Source organism: Orycteropus afer, unplaced genomic scaffold (genome assembly GCF_000298275.1).
Source record: "Orycteropus afer afer isolate SDZICR_OR568_19922 unplaced genomic scaffold, OryAfe1.0 scaffold00191, whole genome shotgun sequence".
Classification (NCBI taxonomy): domain Eukaryota; kingdom Metazoa; phylum Chordata; class Mammalia; order Tubulidentata; family Orycteropodidae; genus Orycteropus; species Orycteropus afer.
The window spans coordinates 1529452-1545399 of NW_006921778.1; the positions used below are offsets into that span (position 1 = coordinate 1529452).

Here is a 15948-nt window from a genome sequence, read left to right on the forward strand (position 1 = left end):
TCCTCTATTTTTCCAATGTTTCTTTTCCTCCATTCTTTCTCTCCTTTTGCAAGAAGAAACTGATGAGGTGAGGCGGGGAAAAAAAAAAAGAAGAAACAGATGTTTATTCATTTAGCTCTGTCTTCCATGTCTTAACTTGTCATGCTTTCTATCACTATCCTTTTGTTCTGTGTTCTAGAAAAGTCCTGTTCAACAGAAATATAATGTGGACCACAGATATAATGTAAAATTTTCTAATAAACACACTTTATGAGATTAGTTTTCTTCCTTTTAAGTTGGGAGAGAATTTATTACTTCACATTTGAGAATTTAATTAGAAAAAATAAAGGTAAATTTGTATTTCACATCTTAAGAGTGCTCTAATGAAATTAGTTCTAATAATGTTTTGATTTAACCCAGTATATCTAAAATATTGTCATTTCAACATGTAATCAATATTTAAAAAAAAAAAAAACTATAGAGATATTTTGCCTTTTTTTTTTTTTTTTTTGTACTGAGTCTTCAAAATCCAGTGTGCTATTTTATACCTACAACACATTTCAGGAGCTCTGGTGGTGTAGTGTTTAAGGCATTTGGCTGCTAACCAAAAGATTGGTGGTTCAGACTCACCATCTACTTCACGGAAGAAAGATGAGGCAGTCTGCTTCTGTAAAGATTTACAGCCTTGGAAATCCAATGGCGGTCCCTATGAGTTAGAATTGACTTGATGACAGTAAGTTTTTTCTACAGCATATCTCAGTGAAGACCGGCCACATTTCAAGTGCTCAGTAACCACATGTAGCTAGTAGCTGTTGCATCAGCCAGTACAATTTTAGAGAGAATTCTTCAGTTCAACATTCCAGCTCACTAATTTATCCTTTCCCTGTATTCCTTGTGGTGTTTGGCCTATCTGTTGAGTGTTTTATTTTGATGACAAGATCTAAAATCTCTTTTTTTATGATGTGATATCTTCTTGCATCTCTCTAAGGATCTTTATTATAATTATTCTAAAATCTTATTTTGTCTTCTGTATTAACTCTGTTTCTTCTCATGTAAATTCATCTGTGAGCTGAATTTTGTGACTCTTTCAAATATTTCCTTAAATATTTGATTGTTCTTGTTTGTGTGTTTGCATTTGAAATTTTGGCATAGCTTGTTTGTAAGTATTTTGTCTGCTTATTGCAGCCTAAAAATCCAGTCATTACGGACTCACTTGAGACTCGTGGCAACCCTATGTGTGTCAGAATAGAACTGTGATCTATAGAGTTTTCACTGGCTGATTTTTGGGGAGTTGATCACCAGGCCTTTCTTTGAGGCACCATAGAGTGAACTCAAACCTCCAACCTTCTGGTTAGCAGACAAGCATGTTGTTTGCACCATCCAGGGACTCCTATATAGCCCACCACCAGGCCTTATGATGAAGATGTGGCCAGGCCTTGTGATGTGTGGGTTGTAGCAGAAGCTCATCTTCTGGGCTTTCTATTCCTCCCGGCTGATAACAGCCTTCCTATCTGACCCAAGCATCTGGCTCCTCCTGTTCCCGATAGCCAACACCTCTGGTCGGGGCACCCCTGATTCTCCTAACTTTTGCATCAATTTTGTTCTCTGTGAATTTTGAGTTCTAGCTTTCTTCTCCAAGAAGAAAACAAGAATCTGCCTTTCTTTTTTTCATGACTCCTCATAGTTCTTTGGCTTTCTAACATGCTGAGAGAAAATATGTTTTCCATCATTTCTGGGAATGGAGAGTGGGAGAGGGAGGTTACAGCATACACCCAGTCTGCTATCTTGATCCTACCAGGGTTGTTTATGTTATAGTAGGGCCTCTGAACTGACAGCGGGTTGAAGGCTGCCTTGTGGGGAACTTCACTACCTTCCTGATTAACTCACTGTCACTTTTTGTCTTTCCTTCCTTCCAAGTTATAATAGCTCTGTTTTTACATTGCCAGCACCTCTGACCATGTGGTTAAACTGTAATTGCTTAGCTTGGGGCAGGAGAGGAAAGCAGCACAGGGAAATCCCTCAACAAATCCCAACAGCTTGACAGTGCCAGAAACATGGGATGAGAATCCACTCCCTTGTTCCAATGGGGAGCCGTTTGGATATTGTATCTGTAAACTTAGCTCCTAAATTTTTCAAATTCCTCAAACCTCATGGGCCTTCTCTGGCACAAGTAGGAAGCAAGTTCTGCTGACTAAACGTAAAGAGATTTCATTTGTTCTGTCAGTCACGATGGACTTCCAATAACCAGTCTTTAAGTTGGTTAGCATGGATTTCTAATCAAGACTCAGATATATGAAGCCAAGAAAGAACCCATAGGGCTAAAGGAAAGTAGCATAATTATACTGTAAATATAGTTTAGAAACTGGAGTGATTATTTCATGAGGGTATATAATACAGAAACCTAGGAGTGTTTATATTTTTAAAAAGGAAGTGGAAACTAACACCTTTTTTGAAGGTATTAAATCACTGCCAAACTAGTGGCTGAGGTCAACTGAGACAGTCTTACTAGCATTTTCTGAGGCACTCCTTCTTTGCAGAGGGATGGTTCTAAGCACCAAAGCTGTGGGCCTGGGGTCCAGATTGGAAAGAACAGGGGTAGATAGGGATTGAGGAAGAAGCTAAGCAAGGAGCTTATCTTCAGGAGAACCAGCCACTGCAGCGAGGTGCTTGTGGCATTTCAGTTGCTGGCTCTGGGTTGTTGCCCATCGCCAGTCTGGTTTCCCTGACCCCACTATGTTTCAGCCTCAGTTGGGCCCTAGCTACACTGCCCTGAATCTCTTTGTTTTTGGGGTTTTGTTTTGTTTTGTTTCAGTTTTTCAGTCAGTAGACAAAAAATACATTTAAGCTTTTTCTTCTTGTTGTTGTTAGTTGCCATCAAGTCAATTCCAACTCATGACAGCCCCGTGTGTGCAGACTAGAACTGCTCCATAGGATTTCCAAGGGAGCAAATCTCCAGGCTCGTCTTCTCCAGTGCCTCTAAACCAAATCCCACACTCACTGCCATCCAGTCAGATCTGACTCATAGCAGGCCCTCCTTGGGTTTCCAAGGCAGTATCACTACGGAAATAGATTGCCCAAGATGCCTTCTGAGGAATGGCTGGTGGGTTTGAACTGCCGGCCTTCTGGTTAGCAGTCAAATGCCTTAGGCACTACGCCTCTTGGGGTTCAAACCACCATCCTTTCAGTTAAACATAGTTGAGTGCATAACCGCTTCACCACACGTGGATGCCTTTAAGCTTTTTAAACCCAAACCAAACCAAATCCACTTCCATCAAGTCAATTCCTGCTCATAGCAACCCTATAGGACAGAGTACAGCTGCCCAATAGGGTTTCCAAGGCTGTAAATCTTTACAGAAGCAGACCACCTCATCTTTCTCCCATGGAGCAGCTAGCTAGTGGGTTCAAACTTCTGACCTTTTGGTTGGCAGCTGAGTGCCTTAACCACTGCACCACTAGAGCTCCTTGTAAGCTTTTCAGGAGATGCCAAATTTATCTTTCATTATTGTAAAATAACTGTTTTATTTATTTATTACTGCAAAATAAAACTTCTTCCCAACTTTGTTCTGTCTGGAATAAAACCAAGACTCCATGCAATCACACGTTCACTATATAACTCCCATCTGGTCTGATTTCATTCCTACCACTTCCTCGAACATTTATTGCAGTTTGCTGGCTCTGGTATGCCATAAAACCCCATCTGGATAACCAGGTTTCCAGTCTTGCACATGAGGTGTTTTGTTTTCAGGGTATCTTGTTTTTTGCTGTTGTCTGCACAGGCTGCATATTACAAAACCTTCTCCATCTCAGATCCCTCTCTTGCCCTTCCTTGGTCCTAGTAAAATAAAATGGAATAGTCTTTCTGTCAAAGAAGTGAAGTATAAAATACAGTTAAGTAAAAAGATTTTATCAGAAATGGCCCTGCATTGTACTTCTCCAGTGAATGTACACCTGCCCTTGGGACCTGAGTGAAACAGAGAGAAGCATACCCTTCCATTTCCTTCATATTCTTGTGAGACAACAAGGAGCAGGTGTTGTTCTTTGTATGATGGAGGGAGGAGGCTGGCACAGCAAGGCTGAGTGATTTCCCAAGGTCACACAGTGAGCCAGTGGGGCAATCTTGTCCCTTTGACTATTCTACTGGACCACCTGAAACCCACATGTGCTGCCAGAGGATGTGCCTACAGATGAATGTGAGCTGAGCCCCTGCAGGTGGGTTCTTTGGAAAATGGTGCCCACTGTCATCTGTGCTGTTCTGGGCCAATAGGAAACTCTGTGCTCTTGGTACAGATCCATGCCCCTGCCCACCAAATGATGAGTGCAAGTGAACTTCTGTGTAAGGAGGCACACTTTGTCAAAGAAACACACCTGAGAAGCAAAGCCATTTGCTGACCCCCTTTCATACTGGTTATCAGGTAAGGATGCTATGAGACAGGATAGATAGGAAAGGGACTTCAACAGGGTGAGAAGCGCTGCCTCAGATGGTTTCCCATCTGCCTTTCACTTGCCCTTGAAGCTGGGCAGCTCCTAGCTCGGGAAGATGTCAGGATCTGGCTCCAGCTCGGGCACAGTGCCCTGCAGAAGTCAGCTGTCCTGCTGTGGTCAGTCAGTAACCTTCACCAAGGGGGCTCTGTTTGAGTCCTTTAGTATATACCACCTGCCAAAGGGGCAGGGAGGCTACATCTTCTGACCTCCTCTAACCCCACAGGAGGAAGACTGAATCACCATCAGTAGCCCAAGGCCTATTCCTGCCTGGCCAGACATGCTGCCTCTCTCCAGCCCTTTCACCAACCATTCCTCCTACAGCACCTACCACCTCTCTGCTGGGTTTGATAATTCACTGCAGTGGCCATGCAGAACTCACAGGTTATGGGGTTTATTAGGGAAGCACCAGACTACAATTCAAGTTCAGAAATGCACTCTGTCTCTTGCAGCCAGCTGTCTCACTCAGCAGCCAGCAGTCTCAGTAGCACATCTCTCTGCATCTCTCACATCTCTCTCTCAGCAGTACATGTCTCTCGCATCTGTCTTTCAGCAGCACATGTTTCTTGGTGTCTCTCTCCCAGCAAGTCTGTGTCTCTCAGGAGCATGCTTCTCTCAGCAGCACTTCTCAGCCAGCAGTCAGAGAGACTCCTTCTGCCTCTAGAAGGGCTTCTTTTGAGCCTGGCAGAGTGGCCAAGCTAACCCATCCCAAAATCAGAATTCTATACACCTGAGAGAGAGAAAGAACTTCCCAGGCAATTGCTTCATGCCACTCTCAACAGAAATACCCCAGGTGGATAACTTTAACAATCAGGAGCTACTCCGTTGCTCATGGCAAATTCCACCAGGGAGTTTACAAAGACTTATGGCTAGAAAAGCCATACCAGGTAGTTTACTACACCGCACCACCCATGTCTGCTTGCATGCAGATGGTTCCATAAAATGTTAACTAAACACAGTAAATCAGTTGTCATAGCAACTCTGTCCAGTGTTGGGGTGCACCAGTGTCAGGATCCCCCAGGGGAGGAGCACATAGACCACCTTTTGTCTCTATCGGACAACAAAGCAAGCCTTGAGGGCTACATATGAGATCCTTGTAATGGGGGTTCCAGGTGTGATTAGTGCAACCAGAGGGACTGAGGTCTAGAGGAGCCAGATACAACACTGAGTGAGGTGGAGCTGCTGAAGCAGGAAGAGGCAGCCACATGAGGCCAAGTCTAAGAGTTCAAAGAGACAGAATGGGAATACCCCAAAACCACCCCTGCTCATGGGCCTCCACCACTGTGTGGATTACTCATGATGGGAGAAGTCCAGATGGCAACCTGTCCACTTGGGGCAGTTTTGCTCTGGCGGTGTAGTGCCTAAGGCTAACTGCTAACCAGAAGGTTGGTGGTTCAAACCCACAAGCCACTCCTTGGAAGGAAGCTTGGACAATCTACTTCTGTAGTGATACTGCCTCAGAAACCCGAGGAGGGATCGCTATGAGTTGGATCCAATGCAACAGCAGTGAGTTTTTTTGAGTTGACTACTTAAAAGTCTTAATCTCATACTGACTTATCTTCTCAGTAGTACACCAGCAATCCTCACTTCCTTCTTTCTCTCCTTTTCTCTTTCTTGACAGCCTCCTCTTCAGACTAATTTAGTAGTGAAGTTTTAATACAGTAGATGCAAACCTTCTCTAGTGATGACAAAAATATAAATTTGGGATCTTATAAAAAGCTTAAATGCTTTTATTGTTTATGGATTGCAGTAGCCCCCTTGCCAAATTCTGAAGGCCCCTACAATCTACCCTCCACCCATAATGTCAGTCACATTTGCTAATTAACCAGGAGCATTTTCTTTTTCTTCAACTCTTCCTCAGCATCCTCCTTCCTATATTCAAGGAAGATGTCCCTCTTCCTTGCCAAAGCTAATCTCTCTCTCACTAAGCTTGGGTGGCAGAATCTCAACTCTTAACTAGCTGAGATGGAACTGGCACTTGTTGACCCATCAGTGAAAGGATAGACATGTATCTGTTTGGGGATTATGAAGCCAAAGACCCAACATAGGACTTAGTCTGTGTGCCTAGCCTCTTTCTCCTCTCTGGTCTCTTATTGCTCACTGCAGATGGCCCAGTTTTCACAAGAGCTGTGGCCACTAATGGCTGCCTAAGGGAGGCTATGCTCTTTATTTTTTCTCAGATCTTTCTCTCTCACTTGGTTGACTCTTTAAAACACTTCCCCTTCTTCTCCTTGCATTGTGACCCCTAAAGAACCAGTTCTCCTGTCTCTTGGGCCCTCTCTCTTAGTTCTCATTTGATTTCTTCCCCTTCTTTCTTTATAGCCTCCTCTTCTGCAACTGCTCCTTCACCATCCCCTCACTACTACACAATCAAGTCATCATCATCTTCTAGACTGCTGTGGGCCCCCTACTGATCTCTTTGACTTAAGTCTCAGCATCTTCCCATACATTATGAGATGAATGTTTACTAAGAATCAGCAAAAGCAAGTATGATTCAAGACCCTTGAGCAGTTGAGAAGACAGACAAGGCTTCTATCCATATAGTTCACTGAGGATGGGAGGGGGATAGACACAATAAACAAGTCAACAGATAGCATAATTTCAGATGACAGTGTACAAGAATGTGAGGAGAGCATTGGACTGGGCAGGGGATGATTGAGTGGAAACCAGAATTGAAGAGAGAACACTCTCAAGAGAATCTACACTAAGAAGATTCTAGGCAGAAGAGAGAACAAAGACAGATCTTGAAACATCTACCAGCATGGGGTGGCACAAAAGCCAAGAAAAGAAGTGTTTCAAAGCAGTGCGCCAACCACAGCAAACTGGAGTGAGTTTTAAAGGGGAGGGGCAAGAAGACAACTGGTTTTAGAAGTTGTGAAGGGAGAAATATCGCGGAAACTTTTTCAGATAAGGGAGATATTAAAACACATTTGTGTGTTCCTCAGAATAATGTAATTAAAAAGGGAAAATCTTTCAGGGTCAAAGAGTAACCTTATAAGATGCAAATCTGATGGTCACCCCTTATTTTAATTTGTATAACAAATTACCATAAATCAGCAGCTTAAAACAACTCCCATTTATTAGCGCACAATGTTTGTAAGTCTGAAGTCTAAGCAAGGCATGACTGGCTTCTCTGTTGAGAGTCTTCCAGGCTGAAATTACGGTATCAGCAGGGCTGTACTCTTCTTATCTGGCAGCTGCGGAGAAGAACCCACCTCCAAGCTCATTCTGCTCCTTGGCAGAATCAAGTTTCTTGCAGTCCTGTTTTCTTGCTGGCTGTTGGCCAGGCATCACTCTCAGCTCCTAGAGGCTGCTCGCATTCCTTGCTGCATGGCCCTCTCCGTCCTCACAGCCAGTGAGAACCTTCCTGGCATCGAATCCCTCTCATGCTTTGAATCCCTTTCTAGGAAGAGCCTAATCCTTTTTAAGGGCTTATTTGATTAGGTCAGGTTCACCCAGGATGATGTCCTTAAAGTCAGTGGTTTCTGAGACCTAATTACATCTGCAAAATCCCTCCACAGCAGCATCTGGATTAGTGTTTGATTTAATAACTGGGAAGTGTGTTTGCACAGGGGGCAGAAAATCTTTTAAGTCATCTTAAAACATGCCAGTTGTTCTTGTGTGCCGCTGAGTCGGACCCAGCTCATAGCGACCCCTCCTTGGGTTTCCGAGGCAGTATCACTACAGAAGTAAATTGCCCAACCTTCCTTCTGAGGAGAGGCTGGTGAGTTTGAACCACCAGCCTTCTGGTTAGCAATCAAGTGCCTTAGGCGCTATGCTACCAGAGCTCCCACTACACTGCATTATTTAAAACCTTCCAGTGGCTGCCAACTGTCTTGTGCCCAAACTTCTTAGCAAGTATGTGTTTTGACCCCTGCTTTTTTTTTTTTTTTTGAGGGGCTCTAGGGGTACAGTGGTTAAGCACTTGGTTGCTGACAGAAAGGTCAGCAGTTTGAAGTTGCAAAAGAAAGATATGACAGTCTGCTTCTGTAAAGATTACAGCCTCGGAAACCCTACGGGGTAGTTCTACTCTGCCCTGTAGGGGCACAATGAGTAGGCATTGACCCAACAGCAATGGGTTTGGTTTTTTTCTTTCTCTTGTATCTCTGGGACTTTATTTCTGCTTTTACTTCCATTCTCATCCCCACCCAGCCTCATGCCCCAACCACTCACATTAGTGTTCTTTTACCCTGTCTATAAAATGTATCCAGATATTCCCTTCAACCACCTCCAAGCAGACGTGACAGTACACCCACCCCCTTCTTTTTAGTTCCCATACATCCTAAATTTCCTTCTATCATAGAACCTCTGATTTCTAAATGTGCCTTGTTCTACCACCACCCCACCAAACCTTTTCCACTGAAGAAAAGTCTTTCAGGCAGAGATCATGGTTTATTGAGCCAGGTATTTGACTTCAACTCCCTTGACTCCACTGTTCTAAGTGATCCCTCAGTGATCTCATCCTTACTTCCCTCTGCCCACTGGACTTCTCCACCTAGATATCATGCTAGAACCTTCAAGCACAAGCATGTCCCCAACACATTCTAATCTGTTTCCCCACTTTGCCTTCTAAAGTAGGCCTCTTCTTCAAAATTTCCTATTTATATTAAAATTTCTATTCTATAATGATCCTAGGAGCTCTGGTAGCATAGTGCCTAAGGCACTTGACTACAAACCAGAATGCTGGCTGTTCAAACCCACCAGCCACTCCTTAGAAGGAAGATTGGGCAATCTACTTCCGTAGTGATACTGCCTCAGAATCCCAAGGAGGGGTCGCCATGAGTCAGGTCTGACTTGACAGCACATAACAACAATAACAACAATAATGATCTAGGATTACAACTCTAAAATTTTCTCTCTCCACCTCTTGTCAGCAGATCATATTGTTTCTTCCCTCAAAACTCTATCCATTCCTTTCCATTTAGATTACCTTGTCCAGAGTTTGGCCTTCAACTGCTCACAATGTACAGTAGCATCTTGATGGGTCCTTCTGCCCTTAGTCTCATCTGTGTTCTTCCATAAAATACCTTCAACACACTTCTGATCAGGTCATTCTACATGAAAACACCTTCAGTGACTTGGCATTGAAGATCATCCCTAACTTAACTTCCTGGCTCATATTTCAGATGTTTCACTTAGACAAAATCTGTAGTCAAGCCACTCTGGACAACTCATCTTTCTGAAAGTAAGTATGCTCTTCACTTTATCCTTCTGTCTCACCTCACCTTTGAGCCCCTCCTCCTCATCCCCTCCAATCAGAATGCTCACCTTCTGCTCTTCTTTGAGCCCCTAATGTACCAACCACTCTTTACCCATCAGTGGCCCACAGAACACTTGGCTACTAGCACAAACCACAGCAAGCCGCCTCAAAGTTAAAATCCTTGTGTAAGATTCAAGAGTATCTGCCCACCTTTAGAAATCTTCCCTGACTTACAGGAACCAACATTTGGTCATGAAGGGAATAAACAAAGATGGCTCCAGCTGATCCCTATTGCAGGACCTATAAAGTTATATCATTTTTGATCCAGATTAGTGGGAGGAAATGAATAGGGAACTGAATGGGGTCCCCTTTAAAGAGGGAGCCCCACTAAGCAAAGTGTAGGACGATTTTTTTTTTTTTTTACATGGGTCAATACATTTTTTTTTTCTTTTTTGGCAGTGTTCCCTCTCCTCTCCTCCTAACCCTGGCAACCAACAAAGAAAGCTTCCCTCCATATATAAACCTTTCCTTGACCCTCCACAACAACAAACTAATACTATATTTGTCCTTCTGTGATTGACTTATTTCACTCAGCATAATGTTCTGTAGTACCTAAGGCACTTGACTGCTAACCAGAAGGCTGGCGGTTGAAACCCACCAACCACTCCTTGGAAGGAAGATGGGGTAATCTACTTCCATAGTGATACTGCCTTGGAAACCCAAGGAGGGATCGCTATGAATTGGGTCCGACTCGAGGGCACATAACAACAACAATGTCCTCCAAGTTCATCCATATTATGTGGTGTTTTGCAGACTCTACATTATTCTTTAGTGCTGCATAGCATTCCATTATGTGTATGTATCATAGTTTGGTCATCCACCCTTCTGCTGATGGGCATGTAAGTTGTTTCCATCTTTTTGCTATTGTAAATAATGCTGCAATGAACATGAGTGTGCATATATCTGTTCCTGTCCTTGCTCTCACCTCTCTAGTATATATACCTAGTAATGGGATTGCTGGGTCAAATGGTATGTCCAATTCCAACTTTTTAAGGAATCACCATATTGCTTTCCACAGTGTTTGTATCACTTTACAGTCCCACCAGCAGTGTATGAGTGTCCCAGCCTCTCCATATCCCCACCAACATTTGTTATTTTCTGTCTCATTGCACCTTGCCATCAGTGCTGAGGTGAGATGGTATCACATTGTTGTTTTGATTTCCATCTCTCTGATGGCCAATGATTGTGAGCATCTCTTCATGTATTAGCTAGTCACCTGAATATCCTCCTTGGTGAAGTATCTATTCATGTCTTCTGCCCATTTTTCAATTGGATTGTTAATCCCTTTGCTGTTGAGGCATTGGAGTTTTCTATAAATCTTAGAGATAAGCCCCTTGCCAGATATGTAATTATTGGAAAATATGAATTTGTTGCTGTCATTTTTGTGATGTGCTTTTTCGTAGTGTCAATTTTTTTGTTCCATATAATTTTCTATGCAGAGCTCATTTTGTTTATGAATTATGTTATCACTTCCTTCATTGCTATTGTTGTAGTATTTGCTAAATATATGTGCTGGTCCTCTTTTTTATTTTGATGTGAAGGTTTATCATTTTTCTTTGAGGTTACCCTGCGATTTATAGTTTTCTTCCCAAGTTTAGAACAGTCCATTCTATCTTGTAGTTGTCTTGACTTCCCTACCATCTAGAAGTTCTGTAACGACACAGTTTTTTCCCTCTTTTTGGTTTGTAGTTGTCCTCATTTGTGAATTGATGTCTCTGGTTCCCTGTGTACAATCTTGTAGGCTTATTTACTTTGGATACTTCCATAGCTGGGTTGGATTCTGGGTTATATCATCATGTGCGTTAATGGTCAGTTGTTGCTGACTGTTGTTCTTCTCTGTCCAAAGGGTTCCCTTTAGCATCTCTTGTAAGGTTGGTCGCGTTTGAACAAATTCCTTTAATTTGCGCTTATCTGGAAATGTCCTAATTTCACCATCATATCTGAGGGACAGTTTTGCTGGGTATATAATTCTTGGTTGGAAATGCTTCTCTTTTAGTGTTTTATATATACCATCCCATTGTCTTCTTGCCTGCTTGGTTTCTGCCAAGAAATACGAGCTTAGTCTTATTGGTTGCCCCTTGTAGGTAACTTTTTGTTTTTCCCATGCTGTTTTCAGGATTCTTTCTTTGTCTTTGGTTTTGGTGAGTTTGATGATGATATGTCTTGGTGATTTTCTTCTGGGGTCTATCCTGTTTGGGGTTTGTTGGACTTCCTGAATGGATATATTCTCATCTTTCATCATACCAGGAAAATTTTCTTCCAGCAAACCTTCAACAATTTTCTCTATGGTTTTATTTGTCTTTTCCTGTTATGGAATTCCGATTACACATAGGTTATTCCTTTTGATGGTATCCCACATGAACCTTAGCCTTTCTTCATTTTGTTGTGATCTTTTTTCTGATTTATCCCTTTCCAAAGACATGTTCAGGTATTTGCCTTCAATCTCACCAATTCTGTCTTCCATTGATTCAATTCTGCTCCTTTGCCCATTCGATGTCTTATCTCTGAAAATTTAGTATTAATCTCCTGGACTTCTGTGTGTAGATTTTTGTATCATTTCTAATTTTTCATTTATTTTGTCGTTTCATTCTTGTATTGTCTTTCCAAATTGTTCTGTGGTTTTCTCTGTGTTCTCCTCAATCTGCCTCTCAATTCATTGAAGATTCCTAAATATAATTCTTTTGAATTCCTTATGAGGGAATTCCAATGCTGCATCTTCCTCAGAGATGTGTTTTGGGTCTGTATCCTGATCCCTTGTTTCTCCTGCTTTATCTTGGTTCTTTGTGTGGACTGTGATGCTCTGTTGTCTCCAAGGCATTGTGATGTTTTTGTGTTTATATTTAATTGGTTATTGTATGTTGGAGTGACTTGCCCATGATTTTCATTTTCTTTGTTTTGTTTGTATGTTATCTATGCAAGCAGGGTACTGTTCTGTGCGTCTCTATTCACTAGTTGACAGCATTTATACATTCAACACCTGTCTCCTTTCCTGTTGTCAGTCATTCATATGCGTCTGCCAACCTTAGCAAACAGAGCCTATTCTTAGATCCTTGGAATCCGAATGAGAATGCTGTCACTTTAAAATCCAAAATGGTTGCCACTTGTAAAGGTTCAAAATGGCTGCACCCTCAGTCACTTTAAATATCCAAAATGGCCACTACTTGTAAACATTCAAAATGGCTGCACCTTCGGTCACTTTAAATATCCAACATGGCTGCCATGTGTAAATAATCAAAATGGCTGTGCTCTCTTGACAGCAGAAAATCAACAGCTCAGGTTGTCTCCCTCCTTGCTGTTTCCCTTCCTAGTCATAGGTCACCAGTGCAGTCGTCCCTGCAGCCCTTGGTGACCAGGGCTGATCTTTAGGTCAATTCTCAGGTCCCAATACCACTTGAAAATCTATTGGTCCTGTCAGAGTAGATGACAGTCCACAGCTCCGACTGTCTCTGTACTCACTGTTTTCGTTTAGGTTTTTCCACTAGTTGGTATAGTTCCTTTCAAAGCTCAGGGCTCCAGGATTATCTTTTGTATCTCTGTCAATTGTTTGTTCTTTTGTTTGTTGAAGAGGGTCTGTGTTGCTTGTCTGCCTATTCCTCCATCTTACCAGTAGTCCAGGACCATTATTTTTAAAGGTGCTCTTTTATTAAATTGCACTTGATGATTCTTCATATTTGGCCGATTTATAATGGCAATCAAGCAATGGAAGTTGTGCTTAGAATTCCATAAATGCACAAGGACATGCAGTACATTAATGGAATGCAAAGTGCACCTGTAAATTCATTACCATGTAAATAAACTGCTGAGCTCCAGAGCCAGGGCCTGGAAGGTCATAGATTTAGACTGATCCTCACACAAGGGGTTGAGGTGGGTGTTGTTTGAGATTTCTTTTAATTTCTATCATTCATCCAATGTTCCACAAGCTCAGAGAGAAGCCCTTTAAAGAAAGCAAACCCCTTGTTGTCGAGTTGGTTCAGTTCATGGTGACCATGTGTTACAGAGTAGAACTGTACTCCTCAGGGTTTTCTTGGTTGTCATGTTTACAGAAGCAGATCACCAGGCTTCTCTTCCAAAGCATCACTGAGTGGGTTCAAACCACCAACCATTAGGTTAGCAGTCAAACACAAACTGTTTGTACCACCTGAGAAGGGCTTACCTGGGATCTAATTGAGGCACAGTGATGGAGAGCATTGGAATCAACTACACCCATCAGAAAAGGCAGTGGGGTGCCTTTGAAAACTACAGACACCATTTCCTGGACAGGAAACAGGCATAGAGGAAACTCTGAGCAAAAGAGTTAACACTGTTACCATCATGTTGCTGCTACTCCTGGCAAAATACAGCCACACTCAAACCTGGCACCAGCAGAACATTATCATCTGTGGACACTTCAACCTTACTTCCACATATCTGTGCTCTTAACCAGAGATCTTGTACTCTTGCATATTTGAATCACAAGATGCTTTGATAAGATGCTTAAAAGCACAGGCTCTGCAGATACCTGGGTTTGAATCCCAGCAATACAGGCCTGCGGGCTATTGGAGAATCTCTTTAATGTGCCTGGAGTTCCTTGTCTATAAAATTAGCAAATAATAATAATGACCACAAAAGGTTGTGAGAATTAAATTAGTTTATCTGTGTAACCCAAAACCAAACCAAACCCATTGCTGTCGAGTCGATTCTGACTCATAGCGACCCCACTGGGTTTCTGTGGTGGTAAATCTTGAAGGAAGTAGATTGCCCAATCTTGCTCCTGTGGCATGGCTGGTGGGTTTGAACCACCAACCTTCTGTTTGGCAGACAGATGTCTTAGGCACTGTGCTACCGGAGCTTCTTTTATCCATGTAAACCTTTTAATAATAGAGATAGCTATGATCACTTTGCTGAATATTCTAAAATAAGTAAGAAAGAGATAAGGGAAAGAGAGGTAAGGCTGCCTCCAAGACAGGTATAAGCAACTGGATGGATGGTGTTGCCATTTGCTAGTGTTGCTGTTTGCTGCCATGGGGAAGAAGTCATGAGTGTGATGATTACCATGAAGGGTCTAAATAGAATGATGTGATAGAGTTACTGGGGATTTTTAATTACATGTGGATTTCAGTGAATATTGTGGAGAAATGAGACTGTGCTACAATGTAATAACTCTAGGAAATTAGTTAGATGGGGTGGTCAGGGTAGACCTCTGTGAGGAGGTGATGTGTGACTTGAGATGGAATAGAAGAAGAGTGGAGGACGTGAATCCCAAGTAGTGGGAACTGACTGAACAGCCTTCTACAGTTGGAAAGAGCTTGGTGTGTGCTTGGAAGTGATAAAATTCCAGCATGATGGAAGGGTAGTCAGCAAGGGGGAGATTATATCAAATGGCAGAAGTCAATTCAAGCAGGGCTTTACTGGTCAAAGTAAGACCACAGATTTCATTTCAAATGCAAGTGAAATGCACTAAAGGGTAGTAATATGATTGGATTTGTCTTAATAACACATTACTCGGGCTGCTCTGTGAAAACCAGGACGGGAGTAAGCAACTGGGTAGATGGTATTGCCGTTTGCTAGTGTTCCTATTCCAGTACTATATCACACAGTGTTTCATTGCTATTCATAAGGTTTTTGTTGGCCAATTCTTTGAGAAGTGGATGGCTCCTTCCTTCTTCCCAGTCTGTCTTAGTCTGGAAGCTCCACTGAAACCCGTCCACCATGGGTAACCCTCCTGGTATTTGAAATACCACTGGCATAGCCTTCAGTCCCACAGCAACATGCAAGCCACCACAGTACAACAAACTGGCAGACAAGGGGTGAAATGTGCAAAAACTTGGAATTAGAGAACACACTCGGCATTTCTCAAGCTGAAAGAACTGAAGAAAAAATTCAAGCCTCAAGTTGCAATATTGAAAGATTACATGGGCAAAATGGGAGCTCTCGTAGCGCAGTGCCTAAGGCACTTGACTGCTCACCAGAAGGCTGGTGGTTCAAACCCACCAGCCACTCCTCAGAAGGAAGATGGGGCAATCTACTTCCGTAGTGATACTGCCTCGGAAACCCAAGAAGGAGTCGCTATGAGTCAGGTCCAACTCGATGGCACATAACAACAACAAAAAATGGGCAAAATATTGAATGATGCAGAAAACATCAAAAGAAGGTAGAAGGAATACACAGTCACTGTACCAAAAAGAACTGGTCACGTTCATCCATTTCAGGAGGTGGCATATGATCAAGAACCGATGGTATTGAAAGAAGTC

At 42.5% G+C, this 15948-nt stretch overlaps 1 protein-coding gene across 1 annotated transcript in view; it reads left to right on the forward strand.

Annotated features, from left to right (window-relative positions):
- The window catches only part of MCC (MCC regulator of WNT signaling pathway), a 712607-nt gene that overhangs the window by 684552 nt on the left and 12107 nt on the right, over positions 1 to 15948 (forward strand). The gene's annotated exons all lie outside the window — the stretch shown is intronic.